Source organism: Hetaerina americana, unplaced genomic scaffold (assembly GCF_022747635.1).
Source record: "Hetaerina americana unplaced genomic scaffold, ioHetAmer1.1.p SCAF_14, whole genome shotgun sequence".
Lineage (NCBI taxonomy): Eukaryota > Metazoa > Arthropoda > Insecta > Odonata > Calopterygidae > Hetaerina > Hetaerina americana.
This window is the reverse complement of record NW_027286514.1, coordinates 835,239-851,432: the sequence shown is the minus strand read 5'-3', so window position 1 is coordinate 851,432 and position 16,194 is coordinate 835,239. Positions and strand designations below refer to the sequence as shown.

At 37.5% G+C, this 16,194-nt stretch overlaps 1 long non-coding RNA gene across 1 annotated transcript; it reads left to right on the top strand.

Annotated features, from left to right (window-relative positions):
• Positions 1 to 10,708: 10,708 nt before the first annotated feature.
• On the top strand, positions 10,709 to 14,477 carry LOC139686453 (uncharacterized). The gene is made up of 3 exons (XR_011700378.1): positions 10,709 to 10,807; positions 11,397 to 11,480; positions 14,265 to 14,477. It is a non-coding gene; the product is annotated as an uncharacterized lncRNA (long non-coding RNA).
• The last annotated feature ends 1,717 nt before the right edge of the window (positions 14,478 to 16,194 follow it).

Sequence of the window (16,194 nt, the reverse complement as noted above, 5' to 3'; positions counted from 1 at the left end):
CCACTAGCGTAGAAGGATACCCCTTCACCATTATTTCTTCCCCGACACTGAAGAAGACAACGTCCAAGAACACCTTCAGTTGTTGGAGGAGTGGATGGACACCATCAACAAGGCAAATGGCGAAAAAAAGGAAATAAAGTTCTGATTATTACAATATACACCGATATCGAGATCTATCAACCAAATCAAGTGCCTTTTGGATTTGCACCATTCGCTAGACTTAAGCCACCAGAGAAGATTCAGGGCTGAAGACCAAATTTGGGACAGCATCAAGTAACTGAAGACGGACAATGAGAAAATTATTAAGAATATTCGACGTGTTGACGTCAAGGTAATTTAACTGCTTAGGACAATAGTAAATTCTTGTATTAAGTGGGATACCAGTGGCAGAAAAATTATCTCCTTATCTTGATCAACTTTTAAAATAACTAATTTCCTTATATAACTTGAAATTACATACCCAAACGTCCACAGTATACATAACGACCACCATTGCCCAACTATGTTAGAACAGAAGCACCAGTAATGACTCATCGGCTTATATTGTTGATAACACGAAAGCTACGTAACAGTTCACGATTGATTAACTCCAAGCTACGGATTACACGAAACAATAAAATGGAAAAGGGCGCAATGCTGCAGGCATGAGAGTCACTTGAAATAGCAAGTATTATGAAAATATGGGGAACCGAGGACATCTCTGAAATGAAAAAGATAGGATTCCAGGCCAGAACCAATACATACAATATGTGTTATGAGGGATTGTAATCACCGAATCCAGAATTTTGACATGTGCTCTCAAATTTGTATGAGGAGTGTTTCAATAAAGTCAACAACCTGACATAAACTACAGTCTTCCATCTTCGGTTTTTCATGTGTAGAGGATATGTATTAATGGGTAAGAATAATTATCAGCATCCTAAGAATATTACACTGCCAGCATTCCTAAGTAGGATACTTGTACCGTACGAATACTGAACCTCACACCTCCAGAAGAGAACTCTTCACACAGCACGAAACTGCAGTAACGATGCAAGGTGATACCTACTCACAAAAAAACCCGAGCACTCCAAGGGGATTAGCTTTCCGTCGGGTGGGACGAGAAAATGTTGACCTTATTGCGTCCGCCGGGCAGCTACTTCGCACTATTGACCTCAATGGAAAAGGACTGCAACTATCAATCACTAGTGTAACAGTGCAATGTAGTAGGATTGATAGTAACTTTGAAGATTAATTAAAATATTAAAAGGCTTTCAGAAAATTACATTTAAAAATCATGTACAATTTATTGGATAGGTTTAAATGGATTTTTTTTACCAACCGCTGAACTCTTTTGGCTTTTATTCTATTTCGAGTTCCATTATTTCAGTGTCTATACTCTTCCATCCTCTCCCTATTATTCTCTTCTGCTGTCATCCCCCACCATTAGTCCCGCGTGGTGTAACCTACCCAGTTTGACTTAATCTTCCTTATATGCCCTCACTATTCATGGCACTTTCCATTTCTTATCACCATTGGATCATTTACAAATCTTTCCTACGCGATAACAGACGTATTTCAAATTTCTTTCAAACCAATCCATTCATGCGTTAGATCGCTTTTTAAGAACTTATGCAAATGTATAAAAATGATCAATTCAAGAAGTATCCAACAGTATTTTAAAATAAATGCTCGTTATTCGAATTTTTTTATCGAATTCGATTCGTACTGGGTAATTTCCACCCCAGCATGCTTTTGTTAGCATTTTATCGTTTGGGTCATTTTCTGAAACTATTCCTCCGTCTCAAACTGCCATTTCATCCACTTATCTGAGGGTATTATATCTCCCCTCCCCAACAAAAATCCACCGAAGAAATCTATCCAAAGACAACTGTATCAATTTTGACCGAGATCCATGCAACCCTAGTAAAAGGGGGGATGGGCAACTCGTATCCTACTTATGACTATTACCTTAATATTCTATTGTTAATTCTATTTTTTCTCCATGGTATTCCCCAAGTCACAGCTACGGTGTGCGAAAGGGTATTCTGACACAGATAATAACATTCAACAATAAAAATGAATTATTTCTTAACCTTCTCCTTACTAATCTTATCTATTATGAAAATGGCCGAAAGAAAAGTTTTGTTTCGTTATTAAATTTAAAAGAAATGGAAATTTGACTTCCTCTCAAGTTTAAAAAGAGTTGAAGCAATGTAATTCTTTCTCTGTCCTCTCTATTATCTCTATCACCAGCGTATCTGAAGAATTGCATTTGCCGATGGAATATTTTTTTATTTTTCTGTTTCCTTTCAATATGATGCAGGATCATGGTGCAAAATCTCTTGAGATTCCTCATTCAAATGACTACCGCATTAATTTCAATCTAGATTGAGCTTATCTGTTTCATCTTGTCCACCTCATTTGAGGTGACTTGATCTCAAAATTAAATATCTAACACTGGCTTTTCAGAGTAATTATGAGGGGCTGAAATCTTGGATATCTACCGTTCTTGCCGATTGAATTCTCAATTTTTTTTGTCTTGGCTCTATTATTATTCACGAACCACACTCACATTGGGAATGTAGATTTGGCCAACTGTTCTATTAGAAAAATGTAGTGTATTAGCACATTAGAATTAGATAATGCTTTAATCTGATTATCGGAGGTCGTTCGGATAAAAAAAAATGTATATGTATATGCGAACACTATTTTGTCCGTTTTGCATTTTGTTAATGCTCTCATAATAAAATCCAATACTTTAAATGCTATCGTCACTATGCATCTCACATGCATTCCCCATTGAACATCTGCATTTCCTTGGACCCACTCCTAAGATGATGCTGTTAAAGGGGCATTCTAATCGGTGTGCTGGAACTTCTGCTACAGAGAAAATCTTCTTTTTAATAAAAAAGTTACGTACATGCACTTCTTAGGCATACGAAAATTCATTGAGTTTATTCATTCTTTTCATTAATAATTATCTAATAAAAAGCTCATCTTCATTTGATATTAAGCAATTCAGACACCTTAATACGTACGATATCCAAGGAGGAAGTCATTAATTTCCTATCCGAGAAACCAGTCTTTCATTTGTTCCACTTAAAATAAAATGTGTTTTGACCCATTGAACCATTGCATATCTAGCATAAGCATAAAAGGAAAATTCCAAGAAACTACGGGAGATGCAAAAACAGTAACTTTTAACGGAGACGTCCGCTAAATGTGCATTGCAGTACAAAAATTTCGGAGCATAAAAATCATAAAATCTCGTAGTGCAAGGGGTAGCTTAACCGACTAAAGCACATCTAAGGATCCGGGTTTGAATCCCGGTCAATGCTTTCTATACTCTGAAATAGTTGCATAATAAAATAAATAGTAAAAAATACAGTGGTCAATTTGGTTTCAGGGCAAGCTATAGATATTGTCCTGCAGTGCGTTTCAAAAACAGCTACATGTATGAGCATCAGGTGCTTTCCCAGCTTCACACGTTTTTTTCCTGGATAGATCTGGGGCCTAGCAAATAGCACCATTTCAGCTATCAACACTATCGACCAAATTTAAAACTGGGCTAATCTGGCCAGTAGACAAATCTTGTACCCTTTGGACTACCCCATTGCGTTCGCAAAAGACCGAGGCTCTTCGTGTCCGGCGAAACCATTTGCCGGGAATGCGTCAGACGATCGAGGCACTACCGTCTTCGTCAGAGCCCTCCGCCACTGGCTAAAAAGAAAGTGTTCTTTCATCAAGGCAATATTCCAGCTCACAATTCCGTAATTGCAATGGCCAAAATTCATGAATTAAAGTTTTAATTGCTAACTTATGGACCCTATTCGCTAGATTTAGTCCCATTGGATTATTTTCTCTCCGCAAATTTTAAAATTGGCTCGGTGTTCAAAGATTTTCCAACCGCGAAGAAGTGATGTCGGCAGTTAATACCTATTTTGAGGAGCAAGAAAGTTCTTATTATAAAAAGATTATCACACATATTGAATACCGCAGGGAAAGAGGCGCGTATAGAGCAATGAGGCGTTTTTATTTTTATCCAAAATTCTTGTGTTTTCTTTGCTTGGTAGACTATTCCTAGGTTTATCTTCGTACTAGCTTGCGACAAAAGATGTCAAGCATGTGATGCCCTTGCCATGCACCCTTTCGGTGGTTTAAAGAGTACCATGAATCAATGTATGGTTGCTTGGGTTCCCATCTCCGTCCTTCGCAAACCGTTACATAACTGCCCTGTTGCTAACGATGTAAGCAATCGTCGGTGAGCCCGCGTCAAGACAGTGGACAAGGTTGGACGTTCCGCTCTCTTCAGTCGTTCGGGTGTGCAACTCCACGTCGTGACAGAAAAGGCGGCATTAAAAAAATATATTTTGAAGTTTATCAAGAGAATAATTTATAAGTTTTCCTCTCGTCGTGGTCACTCTTTCAAGCAGAGAAAATGAAGCTATGTAGCTGAAATACTTCCGGTCCAAATACTTGCAATAAATACCAACCATTTGGCAATGACTTTCTACTGCGTCCGTACCATATAACTTTCTGTGAAGACCTTTTACAGAATCTTTATGATATGGACGTAGTATAGCTAAATCATAGATTCCTAGTCTAATTTTATTATTTTTCAAATGCAATGAAGTGAAAACGTCATTTTTCATCCAATGTTTTTATGCGTGCTTGTTTCTTATGTTAATTTATACCGTTTTAATACGGGTCTATGGTCCCGAGATTAGTCTTGTTCCTGAAATGTTGCATTTTCAAATGGCATTTGATCGATTAATAATCGCTGAAGAGGTGAATTTCAGTCCGTCTGGGTGAAATATACTTATTTCTGCCGAATTAGAAGTGTTTAACCCCGAATTGATGAATTAACTCAACTTAGAACTTAGGGCTTAAGACTAAAGGACCATTGTAGAAGGTTGGAGAATGACGCGAAATGAATATGTTTTCTCTCATTGTTGGTTTCCATGGTTTTCATAAGAATTTTCGGAACACTAACGACGGGAAGAGTGAGTGAGGTGTTTATGTATTTGTTTTTTGCCTACAACTTAAATACTTCAAAGGCCATCTATCTTAATACTAACGTAGGGAAGAGCTTTCGAAGTGTTTATAATATTGGTATTTACCAACAGCTTACATATTTCAAGGCCATCTTCAAAGTCCATATTCGTCTCAGTCGAATATAAAAGTGAACAAGTAGGGTAAGTTTGTCAAAACGTACTCATTTTAAATAAGGTTCACTGCTATAGTTATATCGATCAGCTTTGCTATTAATCATTCCAGAGTTATTTTGTATAATTGATAAATGATAGTAGTAATTTCTTTCAAAGGGCAAAGATAAGCACCTATTATTAAATCTTACGTTATTACGATAAATCGTCCCAGTAATAGCTAGAAATAAAAGAAATGAGCTAAAGAAAATAACCTAGGTACTATCCAAGTTGGTTAATTTTAAGATAAATGAAAATTCTCTCTGTCATATAAGAGAGGTAGAAGTACATCTTTCCAATTTTTATTTTTGCAAGCTCCGAATGCTAACATCAGATTGATTTATGGATTCCATTCAGCAAGTTCCATGGTTAAACAACACTCCCATGTTGACTCTGGGAATTCAGGAACCTATTTTGAACAAATGCAAGTGCCATCCCATAGAGAGATCTCTACTGTTTCGGTGTAGAACTCTACGGTTGCCATAAAAGTATAAGTTGACATTTAAGGAATATAACGAGGAAGGAATTAATCAAATTCTAGAGTTCAAAACTTTCGCTTTTATTATCAGGATCAAAATTTATGGTTTGCATCACTACCAATGAATGTCTTCCTCATTGCCGCTTCAATTTATTATTACTGCCTCCTTGAGAGTTCTGCTAAGATTGACCCCTACTTTAAGTTAACTCCTTATTTGGTTTGCAATTTCAATATCTTCGTTAATTTCATTCGCGAAGGCCGACTCCCAATAGACTTTAAGCCCGTTTTTCATCTTCCGATGTATCTCTGCAGTATGGCCTATAATTAAATATGCAAAATGTAAACAAATTGAAAAAAATTCATATTCCAAAATATCTCTAAATGAAAAAATGATCTATGTTTCTAGTAAGGAATATTATATTCATGGTTATTTTACGATGAATTTTAAAAAATAAGAACAAAATAATAGTACGTATGATCAGTTACATTTCGTTCTGCAAGGTACAACCGACCCAGCGTCCAACCACGATGTTCTTTCCTGCCCTCAGATCGGTCGTGATGACGGGACAATTTTCTTCTGAAGACGAACATGAGAACTTATTAAACAATAAGACATGTAGCATATTAATGAATTACTATGCGGCAACGAAAATTAAATTATAATTTAGGTCAAAAATGACAATCCATGGTATTTTCCGTGCATACTGTATTACGACTTTCTTCGCGCGACCACTCAGGCCCTTCAGTCCAGGAACGGGGGCACCGGTTTGATACCTTCGATGATATGAGCAGTTTCATCGGAAACCGAAAGGAGGCCCTGAGCACGCGGCGTTAAACTTTCACAAATAACGTAGGGAATGGATTTCTTCCCTGGGCGAGAAATGCATCTCATGGCGATTAAAATTAAAACTGTGAATGCGTCCATTAAACCGTGAAATACTACCAGCCAAACAGAGGTAGAGGAGGCAAATATGGTGGGTGGGGGGAGAGAGGGGGTAGGGGCGCGGTGGTCCTCCTTCGTTGCTGTTACTGGGCGACCTGAAATGAAATTCCGCGATTGAATGGGGCAAGTGTGGGTGGGAGTCAAATGGGCTTATCTCGGGATTAGAAAAGGGGCGGGCCTTCAATTACCCTCGTCTAACTGTTACTACCTCACCCATTTGAATGCATCCTTTGAATATTAATTCCCTCGTATCCTAAACTGTGTCTCTTATTTTATGCTGGCTTACGCTAAAGTGAAACTTTCCTCAGTTTTATGGCTTACTGAAACCCTGTTTTGCATTTACATGATTCGATAAAGGGGATAAAAGATATTGAGGATGCATTTTGTGCCTAGGGTATTATTTTGAGTTCGACAAAGGAGGGCAATATATGTTTTGTATTCACGAAGTGTGGCACCCGCGCAGATGAAATGATAGAACTAAAAATTGGAAGAGTCCTGAGGAAAGGAAAGAGACATGCCTTTCGTTTAAAATACGAGTAAAAAGACCTTGAGCGGTTCAGTGGCTTCATCTTAAGGAGAACTTCAGATTAACTCGGACAACTTGAAAAAGAATTTATTAAAATAAATGAAAAAAAACGAACGAAAATCATAATTTGCGGAAAAGTACACACAGTGTAATTAGTATGGATAAACTAAGTATGTTTAATAGGTTATACAACCAACAGCATAATGTTAACAATCGAGAAAAGCCCAATCCCTAGGTTATAACCAATAAAGGCAATGCATTCTAAAGTACACATGAGCAGTACCAGAAAATGAGCCGATCGACTTTAAATAACCAAATGAGAACGTGAAATTAATAAGGTAAGATCGAAGGAGTGAAATGCAAGAACGATTTTTATGATAGTGAAAAATAAATTATTGTGTAGTAGACATCATGTATGGGTTATAATGCAGTAATAACTATTTTGCGGGGGGATGAGTGACAAATGAGGAAATTCGCTTCTTTAGGGACAAATGGATGATTTGGCAGCGGTGGTATCTCAGGGAATATTGAAATACGGGCGTAAAAATAATACCGGTGCCGGAATTCCTTACTTCAAATAACGATAGACACCCTGGTACCAGTAAGTGGGCTTACTTTCATGAAATAACACCGATGTGTACGATACATAATTACGACCAGGAAAGTGACCGCCTCCTTCCATTAAAACACTTAACGGAGTCCAATCATTATACAAGGTCAAGGGTGTACTGCATTGATTGAGAGAAGAGCGTGCGAAGGTCTCTCTTTGAAAAATCATAACAAGCTGATGTTTCCGTCTATCTCCCGTCCTCGTCTTCTCGGGTGAATGCATGCATCCTTCCATTCTCGGAATGTCAAGCCAATTCAATTGCCTCTTTTCTTGGGACTTTATTCTCAGTTGTTTCCCTCCCTTCTTCTGCGGCAAAGGCACTTTCTTAGCTTGACAATTTTCCAAGTATATCATCCCGCGCGCATCACTCAGAAAACTGATATGGGTATAATTACAAACGTCAAGGCACTTCCAAACACCATGTTTAGGATATTTTATGGTTTTATTTCTTTCAAGTTCATTGAAATAACAAGAGGCCAGATTGTGCTTTAAGCAACTCACCTTTGTGCTCTAAGTACTGTGCGCTATAGATTTCTTCCCCCCCTCATGAAACACAAATTACCCAATGTACTTCTCGCATTAAAAACATAGATAACACCAGGGACGAAAAACAAGCAAGCATTAACATGCACGAGAGCATACGAACGCACCCATGAGAAAACAGTTTTAATTAAGGTGTTCGCAGTCACCAAAAGAGCATTTATTCAGGTCCCGTTGAACACATTTCAGGCTGGCAAGGGAAAATTACGTCTTTCAGGAAATTCTACTGCGCCCAAGTTTCCTTAAAATCGTGTCGGTAAAATGGCGACATTTACCCGTTTACAACTCAAACTATGTGCTAAGAGCGAGAGAATTTTGACCTGCTTCGTTCAATGTTAAGTGTCCGTTTAGTCACTCCCACGAATTTCAGCTGGAAGGGTCTCTACGGTCCTGCTCTTGTTATTCGAAGGAACGTCTGTCAAGCAGTGCTTTGTTAATATTTTCGCCTTTTCCCCGGATTAACCGTAACAATATTATCCGATATAATGTTAAATTTAACAGTGGTCGGTGTGAATGCAAATCGTAGACGGGCAGTGATTGAAAGCTGGCATGGGACGATGTCATATTATTACTTGGAGACGATTGGTTCGATCATGGAAAAGAGTGATATTTAAACATAAAGTGCCCTTCAAAATATCAGTCTATATTCAATCAAAATATTTCATAACATCCACATTGCGACGATGGGCCCCGCCAAGAGGCAGTTCCGAATTCCATGTGATTGTGTTTTAAACCGAGGTGGATCGCCTTATTGTAATGTGCATGATCTCTGCAAAATATTAAACAACCGAGATGATTTCAAGAGGAAATAATAATAATGCTTCTTCTTAGGAGAGAGGACAGTAAGCATTATTGCCGGTAGAAGTGAAGGATGGACCGCGAAACTAATATGTAATCCGATATTTCTCAGGTACGTGTCTTTGTGCAATTACGCCCCTTCGCCGTGTCGTAATCAACGTCCTGAGATTGCATGTGCAAATGGTTATCTATTTCCCTTTGCGCCATCTTGTGGTAATAGTTCATACTAGGGTTGTTACTTAAAATACTAAAAAAATGAAAATGAATTAAAAAAATAATAATTAAGGAAGAGAAAATTGTTTTAAAATTACATTACCAACATTTAAAAGGAAATTGTTATGTATATTTATTTTACTTTAAATACTCTAACTTAACGGACCATTTTCAAATTTCAAGCATGACGTCATCCAACGGTTTTGGCCCCCTGCTATTCCTTCGATTAACTAATCCGTTCAGTTGGTCATGTGTCGTCGTGCTGGACGGAGGTGAGTGATTACTTGTCTGATATTCGCGCCTTTTTTCATTATTATTGGTTGTTTCATGTAATAACTCGTGCTTGTGAAAAATGGTGCATTTCGTTGGGTTCGAGGTAATTATTTAATTATTACTGTGACAGAGATAGATATGTCAATTCCCTCGTAATTATGGAACACAAGTGTCGACTGATTTTCCGTGCGATTGCTATGAACTTATCAGTTCGATGTTTACCAGCGGGAAGTGTAATTACATCATAATTTACAATGAAACGGGAAATAGAGCCATTCCGATTGATTTCAAAATATAATTAATTCCGAGAAGACGGAGAGATCGTGGCACGCGATTAAATGAGTCGTTACGAATTTCCTTCACTGAGATTGTGGATTTCTTCTTTTGACGCCAGGGAACAAAAATCTGTCTATTTTTTACTCCTAAATTCACTTTAACCAAGTATTTTATGGCATTCAGTCATCTGCAGTTGGCCCGCTGCATTTGCGCTTCTTCCACTCGAGATTGTTGAAAGTCGGTACTGTTTTCCATAGATGTACTTGTCACATCTCATTGCATTATGCTTCCATACTCATTGAAAGGTTATTCCAAATTATTAATTAATTTTTAAAAGAACTGGAATCCAATTCGTGTGTAAGTCTGTCGAAAGAAAGCGGTGCAGATTCAAATTAATTGAGCGTACGCGTTCCAAGAGAAAAGTCAAGGTTTTTAAGGTCTAAGAGGTGCGCCCTATTTTACTATGAGTCTCTCTCTCTGCCTCAGACCGGGGTTCAAATAACTCTAAGGGAAAATTGCTCAATTAGTATCGTCGAATTCCATGTTTCGAACACTCGTAGCTTCACTTTAAGCGACTAATTTTAGGCAAACGACACATTACGAAATTTCCTCCTCTATACCCTTTAATTTAAAATTATTTTAATTGAAAACGTAACTGGATATAGTTTTTATTGCAAAAAACCAGGTTTAACGTTCAACGTAAAAATGAGAGGTTCAGCATTTTTTTGAAATAAAATTATATTATCAAAATGGTCAACTTTGTCACGCGCATTCTGGAGTGTTTTTATTTTATCTAACTTTTTAAAATCTTTTTCAGGGTCTGTGTATGTGTGTGTGGATGAAGTTTTCATGGATTGACACTGCTGTGTGTGCGAGTGAGAGAGGGAAATATCTGGAAGTGAAGGAATGCAATAAGGTTCCCTAGGGAATGGAACTTCGGAGAATCCTGCGAATAGGAATAATTGTAAGTTGAGACATTTTTGTATTATCTTAAAATATTTTATTTGTGAATATATTTTCAATGCATACATTGATCGGTGTTAAAGACGTCCACGTCGGATTGACCTCTGCCATGGAAGGCCATATTTAAGCTTCCCTCTCTTCCTCGCCCAATCTTTACTCTCCCCCTACCTAATACATCTCCCAGAAATTTTTCTTCCTTAAAGTGATTCCTTGAAATGATTGTCGTCAAATTTGTTTGGCGCATTAGAGTCGGTTTTTGCAGTTTTTCGGCTTTCCTGATAAGTTTTGAATTCCGTTTTGGTTTCGGAATCTGATATAAGCGTCTAATTTTGTAAATACACATTATAAAATCCTTTTGTAATCTCAGGTTTAAAAGAATAGGTAATTAATTGTTTCTTTGCTGTCTTGTTCAATTGTATGAGAGTAAATTGTTTTTTTGAAACTTTTTCTTACGGCTGTGAACAGTTTGTCTATAATTCAACCATCACATCTTTTTACTTCGGCTTTAAGATTCGTGTTCTAATTCTGTGACGAATGGAGAAACGTATTAATATACATTTATGGAAATCACTTTTCCTCTTTTCCTAAAGGAAATAATTGAAAAAGGCCGGACATTCGTTTTTCAATTCCTGGAATAAAACATTGGCGATGAAGGAATCCCTCATCGCTGTACCGTAAGTTGACACTTTTTTGTTGACCTTGAAGTATGTTGAGCCACTGCGCATTTTTGCGAGGGTGATGTATTCCTCGATAACGACATGAGTCAGCTGCTTGATTCCTACCCAATCGACTAAGTAATCAAGAGCGATGGAAATACGGACGCTATGGAATAGTTTCTCAAAGTCGAAGGGTGAAGTAATCTCATAATGAGGGTGATTTACGTGTTGAAAATTAACAAGGAAAATTCAATGGTTTTTGATGCCAGATGTATCTGTGGATCCACCTGCGAACATATACTACCTTAATCAAAAAGTTCCCGGAATTTATTCAGAAAATTAAAAATACAAGTTTATTCATCTAAATCTATATTGTCCCCTTCAAAGTAATCCCCATCGACTGCAACACACTTATGCCAGCGCTTGATCCAATCCTCGAAACATTTTTTATATTCGGTTTTCGGTATGTCCATCAGTGCTTCCTGCGATTTTTCCATTACTTCCTCTCGGCTGCTAAAACACGTTCCCAGTAATGGTTTTTTAACTCGATTGAACAGGAAGAAGTCACAGGGAGCCAAATCAGGTGAATTCGGTGGCTGTTGGATGGTATTTGTTGCATTTTTCGTCAAAAAATTACGAATAATGATAGCACTGTGCGACGGTGCGTTATCATGGTGCAAAATCCACGAGTTTTCTGCCCACATTTCTGGTCTCTTTCGGCGAATTGCTTCACGCAAACGTCTCATAACGCCCAAATAATACTCTTTGTTTACTGTCTGGCCTTCTGGCAAAAATTCATGATGCACTACACCGTTGTAATCCATGAAAACCGTCAGCATTGCCTTCTTTTTTGACTGAAAACGACGTGGTTTTTTTGGTCTCGGCTCATTTGGTGAACGCCATTCACTTGCCTGATGTCTGGATTGCGTGTCGTACTCATAAACCCACGTCTCGTCTCCAGTAATGATCCTTTTGATGAATGTGGGATCGGATTCAGCCTCGCAAATCATGTCTTTTGCGACGTCAACACGGTCTCTTTTTTGCATGAAATTGAAGTACTTTGCTGCTACACGACGGAAACCCAAATCATTAACCACAATGTCTTGGGCGGATCCATAGGCAATGTTCAAGTCCTCCGCTATTTCTCTGATGGTTAATTTGCGGTTATTGACCAACATTTCTTTTACTTTCACCGACTTTCGATGTCGATGGTCTGCCACTGCGTTCATCATCTTCGATTGACTCACGACCACTTCTGAACCGCTCGTGCCACTGGTAAACGACCGTTTTTTTTAGAGAATCGTTGCCGAAACACTTTTCCAACATTTCCAACGTCCGTGCGCCACTAAATCCGTTTTTTACGCAAAATTTAATACAAGTTCGTTGTTGCAAATTTAAATCCATTTCTGCAATTGTAAAAAATCGCCAACACACACAGAGATAGATGTACTCTTGGCTACGTAACTTTTGCAAATGTCAAGTTATGACACTAAGATTTAAAGGGAATATCAACAACAGATGCACCAATTTAACAAAAAAAACAGAACTCAAATCGGAACGATGGGAGCGCCACACGGTGGTTATTCCGGGAACTTTTGTATCAAGGTAGTATATACTCTGTATCGAGCCACTGCGAGAAATTGAACTTTTGGGAGTTCCACAGTTTGATAATAAATAACGCGTGGAACGTTTGGGATTTCGATGTTTAAACTTAAGCCCTTATTCGTGTCATAAGTTTGGTGCGTCGATCGAGTTTGTTTTTGACGCCAATGATTGATGGCGGCGTTGTGGTCAATGATAAGCCGAAGTTTGTAATCTGATTTGTCCAGCATTTTTCTTGTTTGTAGTGTGACTTATTCCCGTTAGGGGTCTTTAAATTTAAGTTTGCATTTTTATTTTTTGCCTTCATGTCCTTAATCAAATGGACCTTTTTTTTAAATATTGAAAAAGCTTGGGCCCATATTCAATAGGATCATCCACAATGATGCATACTTTGCAATCTCAAATTCTGACGCCTTGTTATAAATGAGGTTCAATTGTTTCACCTAACCCTGCCATTGAGCTGCCTCGTCGTGTTACGCCGAAAGGCTTCTCATAATATCAATTACTTGCTGGGCTGTCCACCTATTTACTTGCATGAGTGTCTCATCCATGAGAGGCCGTGAGTGAGGGCCAAGCCTAAGTGTTCAATCAAGCCTACCCTTTTTTTTTCATTATACGTCACGCAGAGGGCATTCGTGAGGGAACTACTCCTATTCCTAAAATTTTTCGCTACGAACGTTTTGGGTTTTTTTCCCCTAAAGCTTTTACTAGTTTTGGGCTCAATTTGACATTTTTACACAATGAATTTAAATTAAGCACTCAGATTGCACCTCATATTTACCATACAATTAAGATCCCTCAATCCATATCTAAGATGAAGAATATCAGTTTTTTACGGCATCCATCAAACATCATCTACATGTCACTTACAATTGTATAGTATGATATAGGGCAACAGATTGGGAGACGCAACGTACCTGATAGTTTCATTTTCTTTTCGATCGCCAAAACTGCTAACTTAACTATTTAAGGTCTCTTCAAAAGTGCTCACTTTGTGGATATTTACAACTCGGACATATAACGGCTAACCTCTTATTTTTATGGTAAAATTTTAAATTAATCTCGGAAAATAATCGAATGCTACTTCGAAACGGAGAAGATATGAGCATTGTATAGTATTTTGCAATTTTTGATTGGATCAGAAACCTGTAAAATCAATAAAACTATAAACTTAAAAAATTTTTTTCTGATATGTTGCAGGACGAAAAAAATGGATTCTAATGAGAAAAAAAGGACACAAGAAAAACTAATTGAAATAACCAATGGAGTTCAAACGCCACATAACAGGATGCGTTCTGTGCTAGCATGTGTACCTATGAGCAACGGACTTGCCATTTTAGAAGAATGGCAAAGATGCATTCCATTGCAATGCATTGTTGTGGAATTGATGAGTGAAAGGCCAATTAAGGTATAACGGTGATAACACTGCTTTCATCTAAAAGGAATAAAAAGATGAGCGGTAAAGAAAAGTATTTAAGCAATGGTAAAAAAGCAAAGTGCTTTTAATATAGAAATCCACGGATCCGTGGGATAAAGGGTCAAAAAGGTATACCAATAAAGGTACAAAAAATTCACCCTTAAAAAAAACAGTGCACTGTTAACAAAATGCCCAATGGTAACAAAAACATTGATCAATGAAAAATGGTATTTTAGGGTATAGAATAGCCATGATTAGGAAACGGTTTATTTTGCTTATTGTATGTGCTACTTTTTATGTTTGTATGCCATAATCCGCTCTCTTAAAGGTATCAAGACATCCGAAGAAGAAAGAAGACAAGAAACACCACGAATACATAGGCGGGGAAATGTAAAATTTAGATTTGGCCCATTAGGGACGGAATTAATCTCGATTAAGGTTAGGCGTATTTCCGCGTTTAGAATTAAATTTATTGTTTTTGTCGATCCGAATAATCGGTTCTTCATCCTCTATCGCGTGGATTGGTTTGCGACATTTGGTCGTCCTGCCAATTCCGTGACGGTTCATGGAGTTTTGATCTTTGGAATCACTGACACTAAGTGTATATTTTGTATAAACTAATCCGTTCTCTTACAGACTAAGAAGACATGGACCAACTTGGAGGTCTCATGAAGAAAGAAGAAAATAAAAGGACGCATTGATGTGGAGCATGGATACCAACTAATCAAGAATGCTTCTGCGTCAAGAAGAGCACTAGTGATAGGTTTAGATTTGGACCATTAGGGTCGGAATGAATCTCGATTAAAGTTAGGCATATTTCCGAGTTTAGAATTAAATTTATTGTGTTTGTGGCTCCGAATGATGGGTTTTCCTTCCTCTATCACTTGGATTGGCTTGCGACATTTGGTCTTGCAGCCAATTCCGTAATGGTTGACGGAGTTTTGATCTTTGGAACCTCTTGCACAAAGTGTATATTTTGTTTGAAGTAATCCGTTCTCTTACAGACGAAGATGATATGGACCAACTTGGACGTCTTATGAAGAAAGAAGAAAATAGGAGTCATCACTTTCATCTCGCTTTCAAATGTAAGTATTTTTTTCTTGTAATACTTTTTCCAACGTTAATTTCATGATAAATTTTGCAGTTAACTAGTTCAATTTTTACAATTTGCTATGTATGTTTCCATTGCGAAAGCCTTTGCTAACATGCTGTTCATATGTCTCTTCTTATATTGAAAGTACACTCGTTGAATTGGCATTTCGTTTGTCTTGTTAAGAAGTAACACATGAATCACATAATAATTCCGTGGAATAGTTTAGATTCGCTTATTTTTATATCTTAAAAATATGAATAAGTCCTAGTATACAAAAGTTTTTTTTGGTGTCAACAATATGTGTCTTAGTTCAAAAATTTTCCATCTTTTATAATTTGATTTTGGCACTCAAGGTCACCAGCATGGACCATTAGGGATGTAAATAGTTTATGATTTAGATTAATGGTATCACCATAATTTTTTGTTCATATCTGTTACGTTCGTGTGTTTGGCTCTAAGGGAACGATTGTTTCTCTTCCGCCGCGTTTTGTTAGGGTTCGAAGTTCTATCGTTATTAAAATGCTGTTGCGTTTGAGCGAGTTTAGTTCGAAGGAACCGCTTATATTCAATACATTTCTAGTATTTTCCTTTTTCCTTAATTACAGTCTGCCATATATGGA